The 12,513-nt window shown below is 40.2% G+C and overlaps 1 long non-coding RNA gene across 2 annotated transcripts in view; it reads right to left on the reverse strand.

Moving 5' to 3' along the window:
• LOC110259278 overlaps positions 1-6,789 on the reverse strand; it is a 168,739-nt gene extending 161,950 nt beyond the window's left edge. For both annotated transcript variants that reach the window (XR_002341503.1, XR_002341502.1), the window contains exon 1: positions 6,205-6,789. This is a non-coding gene — a long non-coding RNA (uncharacterized LOC110259278). The remainder of the gene's footprint in view (positions 1-6,204) is intronic.

A 12,513-nucleotide genomic window follows, 5' to 3' on the forward strand; every position in this document is an offset into this window, starting at 1 on the left:
AACTCATTGCTTCTATTGTTTTTTGTTTGGTTGGTTGGTTTTGTTTGTCTTTTTAGGGTCACACCCAAGGCATATGGAAGTTCCCAGGCTAGGGGCCGAATCAAAGCTGTAGCCACTGGTCACAGCCACAGCCACAGCCACAGCAACGGAGGATCCAAGCCGCATTTGAGAATCTACACCACAGCTTCATTTGGGACCCACACCGCAGCTCACAGCAATGCCAGTTCCTTAGCCCACTGAGTAAGGCCAGGGATCGAACCTGCGTCCTCATGGATGCTAGTCAGATTCTTTTCAACTGAGCTGTGACAGGAACTCCAAAGTCATTGCTTCTAAGCCCCATCTATCTCTCCCCCCTCTTCCCTCTCCATCTCTCACTCATCTCTCATTTGGCTACCCATCTTTCAACTCCTTAAGCCCAGAAATTCCTTGCTTCAGGCCCAAGCACCTGCTATTCCATTTGCCTAGAGAGCCCCTCCCTGGGCTTCCAGAGAGCCACAACCTTCCGCTGTTCAGGTCTAACATACAGATCACCTTCTCAGGACCTTTCCGGGTCATCCTCTGTGATGCTGCTCTCTCCGGGGTTATTCTCTGTCCCAGATTTCTTCACAGAACTTATCTCACGTAGTCGAGCATGTCTTAGTTATTTGTTAACATGTTTATTTTTAGTCTTCCTCACCTCTCTGTAGACTCCATAATGTGAGGTCCATATGGTGGTCTTGCCATTACTGGCTGACAGTAGTTAATCCATATTTATTTTATTGAATGAATGATGAATAAGTAAGGAGAGTCTTCAAAAACAAGCGGAATCAATTTCACAACTTTGCGAACATGATTGCTGAAAACAAAGTTTGTTTCCTTCTCAAATCTCTTTCAGAAAAAGACAGGATATAAGTAACACTCAGTGGTTCTTAAACACTTTGACTGAAGTATACGTACACCTGAGAGGTTATGGCCATAAACAGCTAGAGCTTAAGCTCTCTGTGCTAATCCTTCAAATGACATTTTCAATTATCCCTCTTTAAAGCTGATGATCCAGAAGGAATGAGTGTGGCATATTGTTTAGAGTTCCCTCCTGCCCACAGCAGTAAACCTCAACTATAGAAGCACAGATAAATACACTGTATATGTTCACACCGCTTTTTATTGAATTTAACCCATTTTCCTCTGAATCAGTGTCTAACACATAATATAATAAATACCCTGCCCATACTCTCTTTTTGGATATATCATCTCATGCCCCAGCCCCTGCTGAAGGAGCACCTGAAAGTTTCCTCACAAGAGCTCAGTTTCTATAGCCATAGCTGATTGGTTGGGATATGGACCTCAACACATAAAGAACCATGCAGAAGCTAGGCCTAGCCAATCAGATCCACTCTCTTAGTGACGGACATGTGGCTCTGGAAAGATATAGAGGATCCAGGCTGGTCTGTGCCATGGAAATGCACGGCCACCTCCATGGCCACCAACAGTTATGTGGTGAGTAAAAAGGCAAGGAAAGCCAGCCTGCTGAGAGAAGCAGGAAATGAACAGGTGCATAAAACAAAAGCAGCCATGAGACTAACAGGCTCAGGAGAAAAGGGGAACCAAAGAAGGCTTGCTTTCCAGGTTAGTCTCCATGAATCCCAGCTGTTCTTCATTCCTAAATTCTCTGCATCCCCTAATGTTTCTGTGGCACTATTTGCTGTTGCTTTTCAATTAGCTTCCTTTTATTTTTTTTTTGTCTTTTTTTTTTTTTTTGCCATTTCTTGGGCCGCTCCTGCGGCATATGGAGGTTCCCGGGCTAGGGGTCGAATCGGAGCTGTAGCTGCCAGCCTACGCCAGAGCCACAGCAAAGCAGGATCCGATCCGCGTCTGCGACCTACACCACAGCTCATGGCAACGCCGGATCGTTAACCCACTGAGCAAGGGCATGGATTGAACCTGCAACCTCATGGTTCCTAGTCAGATTCATTAACCACTGCGCCACGCCGGGAACTCCTAGCTTCCTTTTAAATTTTTTTTTTTTTTTTTTTTATTTTCCCACTGTACAGCAAGGGGGTCAGGTTATCCTTAGATGTATACATTGCAATTACAGTTTTTTCCCCCACCCTTTCTTCTGTTGCAACATGAGTATCTAGACATAGTTCTCAATGCTATTCAGCAGGATCTCCTTGTAAATCTATTCTAGGTTGTGTCTGATAAGCCCAAGCTCCCGATCCCTCCCACTCCCTCCCCCTCCCATCAGGCAACCACAAGTCTCTTCTCCAAGTCCATGATTTTCTTTTCTGAGGAGATGTTCATTTGTGCTGGATATTAGATTCCAGTTATAAGTGATATCAAACTCATCTGAGTGGGTTTCTGTTTCTTGATGTTTAAAAAATATCCCCTAGGCTACTAACACCTCTACCAAAAATTAGCTTCCTTTTCAAAAAATCTGTGCTAAAAAACCTCTTATTTTGAGGTCACATAGACAAAGCCTTTGTCCTTTGAAAGTAAATGCTTCTCTGCTTCTGTTGGGAGCCACTAGGACCCAGAGTCCATGGTCAAGTCACAATGTACCCCAAGAGCAGTGGAGTATGGAGGTGCAATGGGCTGAGTGTTTGTGTTCCCCAAAATGCATATGCTGAAATCCTAACCTCTCATGTGATGGTATTTGGAGGTAATTACATCATGGGGTGGGGCCCTGATGAATGAGATTAGTGCCTTAGAAGAGAATAGAGAGCTAGCTAGCTCTCTTTTCACTACATGGAGATACGAGTGGTAATGAGGCATATCAGTCTAGAGCCCCAAAGACAGCCCTTCCGGAGTTCCCGTCGTGGCGCAGTGGTTATCGAATCCGACTAGGAACCATGAGGTTGCGGGTTCGGTCCCTGCCCTTGCTCAGTGGGTTAAGGATCCGGCGTTGCCGTGAGCTGTGGTGTAGGTCGCAGACGCGGCTCGGATCCCGAGTTGCTGTGGCTTTGGCGTAGGCCGGTGGCTACAGCTCCGATTCAACCCCTAGCCTGGGAGCCTCCATATGCCGCGGGAGCGGCCCAAGAAATAGCAACAACAACAAAAGACAAAAAGACAAAAAAAAAAAAAAAAAAAAGACAGCCCTTCCAAGGACCCAAACTTGCTGGCACCTGATCTCAGACTTCCTGCTCTAGAACTATGGGGAATATATTTCTGTAATCTATAAGCTGCTCAGTCTACAGCACTTTGTTAGAGCAGCCTGAACAGACTAAGGCAGGGAGGAACCATGGGTGGCAAAGTAGACCAGCTTCTGATCCAATTCCCCCAGAAGCTAGCCAGGGCCTTCCAGACCACTCCTAGCAGAATCAAAGCATTAGATTTACCCCAGAAAGGGCTACAGGGCAAGAGGCACCATCTCAGAAGGAATGCAGACATTTGATATTAGTGAGAATGAATTGTGAAACTTAAAGAACTTTAGATTATCAATATATTTTTAAAATATTTGACAAATATGCTGTAAGAAAAATGCGATATTTTTTTATTCTCACTATAGAAAATGTTATAAAATTTTTGTCCCAAAGACATGATAAAAAATATACAGCAAAAATATATGCAAAAATACTTATTACAGAGATCTGTTAGGCAGACATATTATTAATAGTAATAAGACTATATATTTTTGAATTTCATGATACTGATGGCAATTTGTTAGCTTTTTAAAAAATTTAGGAGTTCCCATCATGGCTCAGTGGTTAATGAATCTGACTAGTAACCATGAGGTTGCAGGTTCAGTTCTTGGTCTTGCTCAGTGGGTTAAGGATCCGGCGTTGCTGTGAGCTGTGGTGTAGGTTGCAGATGCAGCTCAGATCCCACATTGTAGGCTGGTGGCTACAGCTCCATTTGGACCCCTAGCCTGGGAACCTCCATATGCCGCAGGTGTGGCCCTAGAAAAGGCAAAAAGACAAAAAAATAAAAATTTAAATGTGAAAGTTATGATTTCTCATTTTAAATAAATGTTCACTTTTGCAACTCATTTTGTATTCATAATTGGAATTATTTTTCTTGATTATGGTTTCCAAAGCTGCATAAGTTTCAGACCCCATGCACCTGAATCTATCTATATCCATATGTGACATATTAGGAAACTGAGGCTCAGAGAAGTCAGGAAAGTAGCCTCAAGCAGGAGAGCTCAAAGAGGAGTCATGATTTAAACTGAGAAAATTTGGATCACTGTGTGCTAGTTTTGATCTGCCATAAAACTTGACTCCAACTAATTACTGACAGACATTTTTGAACGAGTTTAAAGTTTTACAGAAACAGAGCTGTTTCTCTGACCAGAACCTGAACCTCTCAAGGTAAGGACTATTCTTATTTACATCTCCATTAATTATATCAATAATGAAATTGTTCCTTAAAAGTTTGGTTAAAGGAATTCCCATCGTGGCTCAGTGGAAACAAATCCGACTAGGAACCATGAGGATGCAGGTTTGATCCCTGGCCTCACTCAGTGGGTTGAGGATCTGTTGTTGCCATGAGCTGTGGTGTAGGTTGCAGATGAGGTTCGGGTCTGGCATGGCTGTGGCATAGGCTGGCAGCTGCAGCTCTGAATTGGGACCCCTAATTTGGGAACTTCCTATTAAAAAAAAAAAAGTTTGGTCAAGGGATGAATGAATAGGTGAATGAATGAATGAATGAACCCTTTTCATTCCCATTTTTCAGGTGTCACACTGATTCAGAGGAAGGCCAGACAGTAATTGGCCACCTAAAGAAACACTGAAGTCTTTGGACCTGTGATTTCCGGTCCTTCGATTGAGGGCCCCCATGGAGTCAAGACATTATTGCGGAAGCTTCCTATTCATGCCATTTATAAATAAATCAGTGCATTATACCTTTTCCGTGAAGGTGGGCAAATTTTCTGAAAATGAAGAGTTCCTTATATATGGAGCAGGCTGGGAACTACTACTGCTCACTAAAATCCAACGATTTTTCCTGCCACACCAAACCAAAGGGTCAGAGTGAGATACAGTAGTTCTGGAGCCCAGGGAAAGGAGACTAACACAAAAGGTCAAGGATGAGCCACAATGTCAAGCAATGCAGACAGTCTGAGACCCAGAGCAGAAGCTGGTCCCTCAGAGAGAAGAGAAAAACGTATCAAACTGTGAGAAAGTACAGGCACAGCAGGAGCCAGTGGACACAGCAGACAGAAGGCACAAAATATGAGATAATACCTAGAAACACGTTTTAAGATGGTTGAAAGCACTATCAAATTTTGTCTACCACGTCTGACCCCTCCAAGTCCTATGTCTTAGAAGCCTTTGCTGTATCCAGAACTACTTGTGATGTGAACAGGAGCCAATGGCCCCATCCCTCTTCCAAGCAGAGTTGGTCTTTACATCCATGGGCTCCACATCCAAGAAGTCAACCAATCCTGGATGGATCCCTGGATGCCAAATTCACGGATATGGGGGCCCTCCTGTACTCTGCCTCTTGACCTAGGGGACTTAAGCATCCTCCTATTTTGGTATCCGTGGGGGCTCCTGGAACCAATCCCCCCTGGATACCAGTGGGTGATGGGAGCCACAACTCCCTAGGACCCTTCTTTCAGCCATAGGAGGGCACGTGAGGCCAGAAGTTTGAATCTGACAAATACAGGGCAGGAGATCCAAGTTTGGCAGCACAATCAACAGGAATGGGAGAAACAGAAACCAAGTTTCTGGCACCCAGGGCCTAGTCTGACTATCTTCCTGCATCTACCAGCATGAAATCAGAGTTGCAAACTGTCATCCCAGCATGACATTTCAGCTCTATTCCCTAATGCCTCTTTGTGTGTGCTTATGTGGGGAAAAATAGATAGAAATATGGTTAACTTGTGGTTCTTTTTGATTTGGAGTTTGAGGGATTTTCCAAGTAATGAAAAAGCCTGGCCACCTGGGGCAAAGATATTCCCTCAGTGAACAGGAGAAAAATATTGCTCAGAGAAAAATGAATTGAGTGCTCCCTGAAAAAGGACCTACTCCTGAAGACAATTTCTCTCCTGGAATTACACAAAGCCCAGAGGATAAAGCCCCTGAGAAGCTGGAGGCCTGGCAGCCCTGGAAGACAAAGGCATGGCCATTTGAGAACTCTGTGAACAGAATTCCCAAGCCTGCTGGGTCTCCTCCTAAGTTCAGGCTCAGGCTGGGCGTTATGGGTTGAATTGTGACCCCCACCCCAACAACAACAAAAATACATATATATGTTGAAATCCTAACCCCCGCTCCTTGAGAATCTTACCTTATTTAGAAAGATCACTGCAGATGGAAGTAGTTGAGGTCATCCTGGATCCATGAGCCCCGGATCTGATATGACTGGTGTCCTTAGAAGAAGGTTACGCAAAGGAACAGAGACACACAGGGTGAATGTCATGTAACAATGAAGGCAGAGACTGGGGTTACACAGCTGCAAGCAAGGAATGCTAAAGACTGCCAGCAAACCCGGAAACTGGGACAAGGCAAGGAAGTATTTTCCCTCTGTGGCCCTGCCAACACTTTCATTTTGACTTTCAGCCTCTAGAACCATGAGACAATAAATTTTCTGTTGTTCTAAATCACTCTGTTTGTGGTGTTTTGTTCTGCTAATTCTAGGAGACTAATACATTTGCATAAAATAAAGTGACCCTAATTGTCCTGGACCAGATGAAGGGGTTAGGAAGGGGAATACCCAGTGGGGGGGAATGCTGGATGCTTACTCTAGATTGAGAGGAAGTGAAGAAGTAGCACGTGTATGTGTGTGTGTGTATGTACATGTATAATATGTGTATGTATATACAATATATATAAGTATGTACATATTGTATATATAAAATATATAAAATTATATATACTTATATGCATAACATATTATACATATATAATTTTAAAAAGGAAGACCAAAACCCATCACAAGTTCAAACTATTTTCTATCAGTTAAGGTTGTCTACATAACCATATGGCAATCACCAGTTTGAAAGTATCAGAAGTTAAATAAATTAAAGAACAATGAAATGTTCCCAAGGGCAATTTCATTGCAAGGCAATTTAGTATTTTAGGACCATGGACCTGAACAAGCCTTATCAAACAGTATATTATCAGTGGGCTAAGGTATCAGTAAATGAAGCATGGTGGTAATTATGAGCTTTATATTTAGCAGACTCAGGTTCAAATCCTCACTAAACCAATGACTAGTTAACCTTAAGCAAACTACCTACATCATTTACCTAGTCAAATAGATAATGTGTTAAACAACTGTCATGTCTTGCTCATGTCTCTGACAGTTACCTAGGTTTTGGCTAATCTAGACCAGGTGGGTCTGGACTCAGCATCAAGCTGCAATTGGGAATCACATTGTCTCCATGTGACTCTCATCTTTTATGGATCAGCAGGCTAGTAAGAGCCTATTCTTATGGGAATGACAGAAGTACACATGTGACAGACCTTCTTTTGACCTTGGCTCACAACTGGCATGCTATCACTTTTGCTCACATTCTTGGGACACAGCAAATCAAATGACCAAGGCCAGCACCAGTGAGTGGGTCAGGGAAATGTACACTGTTTCCAACTGGAGAGTTGGGACTGGATATTTGCTGTGTCATTTAAATTACTGCACTGGCTGAATACGTTTCCTTATCTGCAAACTGGAGATGATAACAGTACCGAATCCATAGAGCTGTTTAATTGTTTGTCTCAATTTAAAAATTGAAATATTTCACATAATGACAGATTGTCTCTTTAAAATAAATTTTGAATAATGGGTACATAGTTTCACCTGGCAATAATTGGCTGGAGATTAAGTGGGTTCTGTCCAACTTTGGAAGAACCTGGCAGATTCCAATTCTGGCCCAGCAATTCATACATTTAAGTTGCCTATTTAGCACCTGTAAACTAAGTTTGTGGCCCCTTCTATAAACCAACCTGGGAGTGTATGGAGTGTGCTTGTGTTAAAGCCCCTTTTTGCATGTTTCCCTAAAGAGTCTCAGAGATGAACTTAACTCTGTAAGGCCAGAGCAAACGACAGGAATCCCACATATTAGCAATCTCATAGGATATTTGTCTGTCTCTGTCCGACTTGCTTCACTGAGTATTACAATTTCTAGATCCATCTGTGTTGCTGCAAATGACATCGTTTCATGCTTTTTCATGGCCAAGTAACATTCCATTGCGTATATGTACCACATCATATGTGGAATCTGATAGAAACGATACAATGGAACTTACAATACAGAAACAGGCTCAAAGATTTCAAAACCAAACTTATGTTTATTAAGAGGAAACATGGGGGGAGGAGGGATAAACTAGGGGGTTGGGATTGATATATACACACTAGATAATAAACAAGGACCTATTGCATAGCACAGGGAAATTTACTCGATACTATAAAATAACCTATTTGGGCAAAGAATCTGAAAAGTAAAGGATATCTGTATATGCATAACTGATTTACTTTGCTGAACACCTGAAATTAAAACAACTTTGTAAGTCAACTATATTCCAATAAAATTAAAAAAAAAAAAAAGATAGGAACGAAGCTCAAGAGCAAATTCTCTGTGGACTTCTACCTCAAACTGGGCGCCCAATTTACATGGTTGGGAAAGATGTTTTGTAACAGAGATAAAAGGGTGTCTTTGGATCCAATGAATATTTTGTGTCCAATTATAAAAAACATTTAAAAATTGTATTTTTTAAAATTTTTTTATATAATGACTTTCATTTTTTCCATTATAGCTGGTTTACAGTGTCCTGTCAATTTTTCTACTGAACAGCAAAGTGACCCAGTCACACATACATGTATACATTCTTTTTTCTCACTTTATCATGCTCCATCACAGTGACCAGACATAGTTCCCAGTGCTATACAGCAGGATCTCACTGATTATCCATTACAAAGGCAATAATCAGCATCTATTAACCCCAAATTCCCGGTCCATCCCACTCCCTCCCCTTCCCCCTTGGTAACCACAAGTCTGTTCTCCATGTCCATCAGTTTCTTTTCTGTGGAAAGGTTCACTTGTGCCTTATATTAGATTCCAGACATAAGTGATATTATATGGTATTTGTCTTTCTCTTTCTGACTTACTTCACTCAGTATTAGAATTTCTAGATCCATCCATGTTGCTGCAAATGTCATTACTTTGCTTTTTGATGGCTGAGTAGTATTCCATTGTGTATATATACCACATTGTCCTAATCCAATCATCTATCAATGGACATTTAGGTTGTTTCCATGTCTTGGCTATTGTGAATAGTGCTGCAATGAGCATACAGGTGCATGTGTCTTTTTTAAGGAAAGTTTTCTCTGGACATAAGCCCAAGAGTGGGACTGCTGGGTCATATGGTAGTTCTATGTATAGATTTCTAGGGTACCTCCTAATTGTTTTCCATAGTGGTTGTGCAAATTTACATTCCCACCAACAATGCAGGAGGAGGGTTCCATTTTTTCCACACCCTCTCATGCATTTGTTATTTGTAGACTTATTAATGATGGCCATTCTGATTGGTGTGAGGTGGTACCTCACAGTTTTGACTTGCATTTCTCTAATAACCAGTGATGTTGAGCATTTTTTCATGTGCTTGTTGGCCATCCATATATCTTCTTTGGAGAAATGTCTATTGCCCATTTTCAGGTCTTTTGCCCATTTTCAGACAAACAAAAGAAATAAAAGGTATCTAAATTTGAAAAGAAGAGGTAAAATTGTCACTGTATGCAGATGACATGATACTATATGTAGAAAACCCTAAGGACTCAACCCAAAAACTGCTTGAACTGATCAACAAATTCAGCAAAGTAGCAGGAAATAAGATTAACATTCAGAAATCAGTCACATTTCTGGATACTAACAATGAAATATTAGAAAAGGAATACAAAAATACAATACCTTTTAAAATTGCACCCCCAAAAAATCAAATACTTGGGAATACACCGACAAAGGAGATGAAAGACATATGTTGAGAACTATAAAACATTAATCAAGGAAATTAAAAAAGATATAAAGAAATGGAAAGATATTCCATGCTCCTGGGTTGGAAAAATCAATATTGTAAAAACGGCCATACTACCTAAAGCAATCTACAGATTCAATGCAATCCCTATCAACTTACCCATGACATTTTTCACAGAACTAGAACAAACAATCCAATTTATATGGAACCACAAAAGACCCAGAATTGCCAAAACAATTCTGAGGAACAAAAACCAAGCAGGAGGCATCACTTCAGGCACTATTACAAAGCCACATTCATCAAGACAGTGTGGTACTGGTACCAAAACAGACATACAGACCAATGGAACAGAATGGAGAACCCAGAAATAAACCCTGACACCTACAGTCAATTAATCTTGAACAAAGGAGGCAAGAATATAAAATGCGGAAAAGATAGTCTTTTCAGCAAGTGGTGCTGGGAAAACTGGACAGCCACATGTAAGCCAATGAAACTGGAACACACCCTCGCACCATGCACAAAAATAAACTCAAAATGGCTGAAAGACTTAAATGTAAGACAAGACACCATCAAACTCCTAGAAGACAACATAGGCAAAAAATTCTCTGTCATCAACCTTACAAATGTTTTCTCAGGTCAGTCTCCCAAAGCAACAGAAATAAAAGCAAAAATAAATCAATGGGACCTAATCAAACTGACAAGCTTTTGCACAGTAAAGGAAACCACAAAAAAAAACCAAAAAGACAACTTACAGAATGGGAGAAAATAGTTTCAAATGATGCAACTGGCAAGGGCTTAATCTCTAAAATACACAAACAACTTATACAACTCAACAGCAAAAAAGCCAACAACCCAATTGAAAAATGGACATTTAAAAATTTTATATGCTTGCTTCTAGGAAATCTACAGTTAATTACTATGCACCTCGGCTTTCTCTTCTCAAGCAGTATTTCTAGTGCTATGACTTGAAAGGTCAATATGATCTGAAGGTTGAACTCTAATCACCAAGTTTTGCTACATATTAGGAAAAAAAATAAATAAACAAAAGGATTTTCAGGACTCCACCCCTGCTGAATCTCCTAGGATGATATACTGAAAATCTAACTTTTTTCCCCTGGTGATTATGACGAGCAGGTAAATTTAGTAACTACAGTTGAGGTAATTCCAGGGAAGTTTGTGATACAGAAAAGTCTCAGAGGGAAGAAAAAAAAAAAGGGTCTCAGTCTCTCTGCAGGTATTAACAGATCAGCATTGCTTGGTCTGCCTTACAGAGGAGGTCACCTTATCAAATCTTTTATCTTGAAAAAAGAAGGCAAACAGCATATTTTCTCATTTGCACAGGACTTGGTGGAAAGTACTCCTTTGCAATAGTGTGGGTGTGATTTCTTAAAAAGTAAGTAATAGTTAAGTGATTAATTTTCAAACTGTTTTTCTCTGCTGGAAACATTATCCAGTGGCAGCTATGTTGTCAGATCTTTTGTCACCTAAATAGTAGTGAATTACCCATGATACAATCACAGGCCACAGCAATATGAGCTCTTTATACATTCAAGAAACTTTTCTGCCTAGATATTCATCATTTGATAATCATGAGTCCATGAAACTATGATTGCCTGGGTGTTTGGCCTGAGATTTGCATTTCTCACTGAGAAACTGGCATTCAAATTTTATTTTCATAATCGAATCCTATGACCAAGTTATATGGCAAACACTTCAACTCTGAAAAGTCAATATTACTTCATAAAAGTAATATCAAAATTTATTTTAACAATACAGATCCTCAGTCTCTTATCTGCAATTCTAAAACTTTTCCCAAAAGTTTTAAAATAAAAAATTTTTCCCATAAGTTTTAAAACAAAAAATTTTTCATAACTGATTTGGCAGCAAAACCTGACCTAAACTGAACTTCTTTTGTGGCAAAACCTGACATGAACTGGTGTGAGATTATAGTCTCTGCATAATCCCACTCAATATAAATATTCATATATTTTACTAAAGAATTATTAATGTGTTTGATCACAGGATGTTTCTCCAGATCCCTCTGGGGGTGTCATGCAGTGTAGATATATATATATATATATATATATACTCTCACACTATATGTATGCATAGATATATATGTGTGTGTGTATAATATCACCTTTATCATTCTGTATGTATGTATGCATATGTATATGTGTGTATGTGTATATACATATGTGTACATACATACAGAATGATATATAGTATCACCTTTATAACATCTGAAAATTTCTAAGTCCCTGAATACATCTGGCTCCAAAGGTTTCAGATAAGATTGAGGACCCGAGTAATTGAAATAGCTTTTATTTACTTTCATAAAGTAATCTTACCTTTCAGAATGGAAGTCCAGCATGTCAACATGGGCTCATATAGTCATAAATAATATCTGCCACTTGCTCTTCGGTGATGAAGAGGTAAACCAACACACGTTCGAAGTCATAAACCTTGAGTACCTACTATGTATAAGAAACTTGGGATCTTAAACTACATTATTAGAAATTAGAAAACTGGAGTTCCCATTGTGGCTTGCAGGGTAAGAACCTAACATTTGTGTCCGTGAAGATGAGGGTTTGATCCCTGGCCTTGTTCAGTGGGTTAAGGATCTGGT

This window comes from Sus scrofa, chromosome 2 (genome assembly GCF_000003025.6).
Source record: "Sus scrofa isolate TJ Tabasco breed Duroc chromosome 2, Sscrofa11.1, whole genome shotgun sequence".
NCBI lineage: Eukaryota > Metazoa > Chordata > Mammalia > Artiodactyla > Suidae > Sus > Sus scrofa.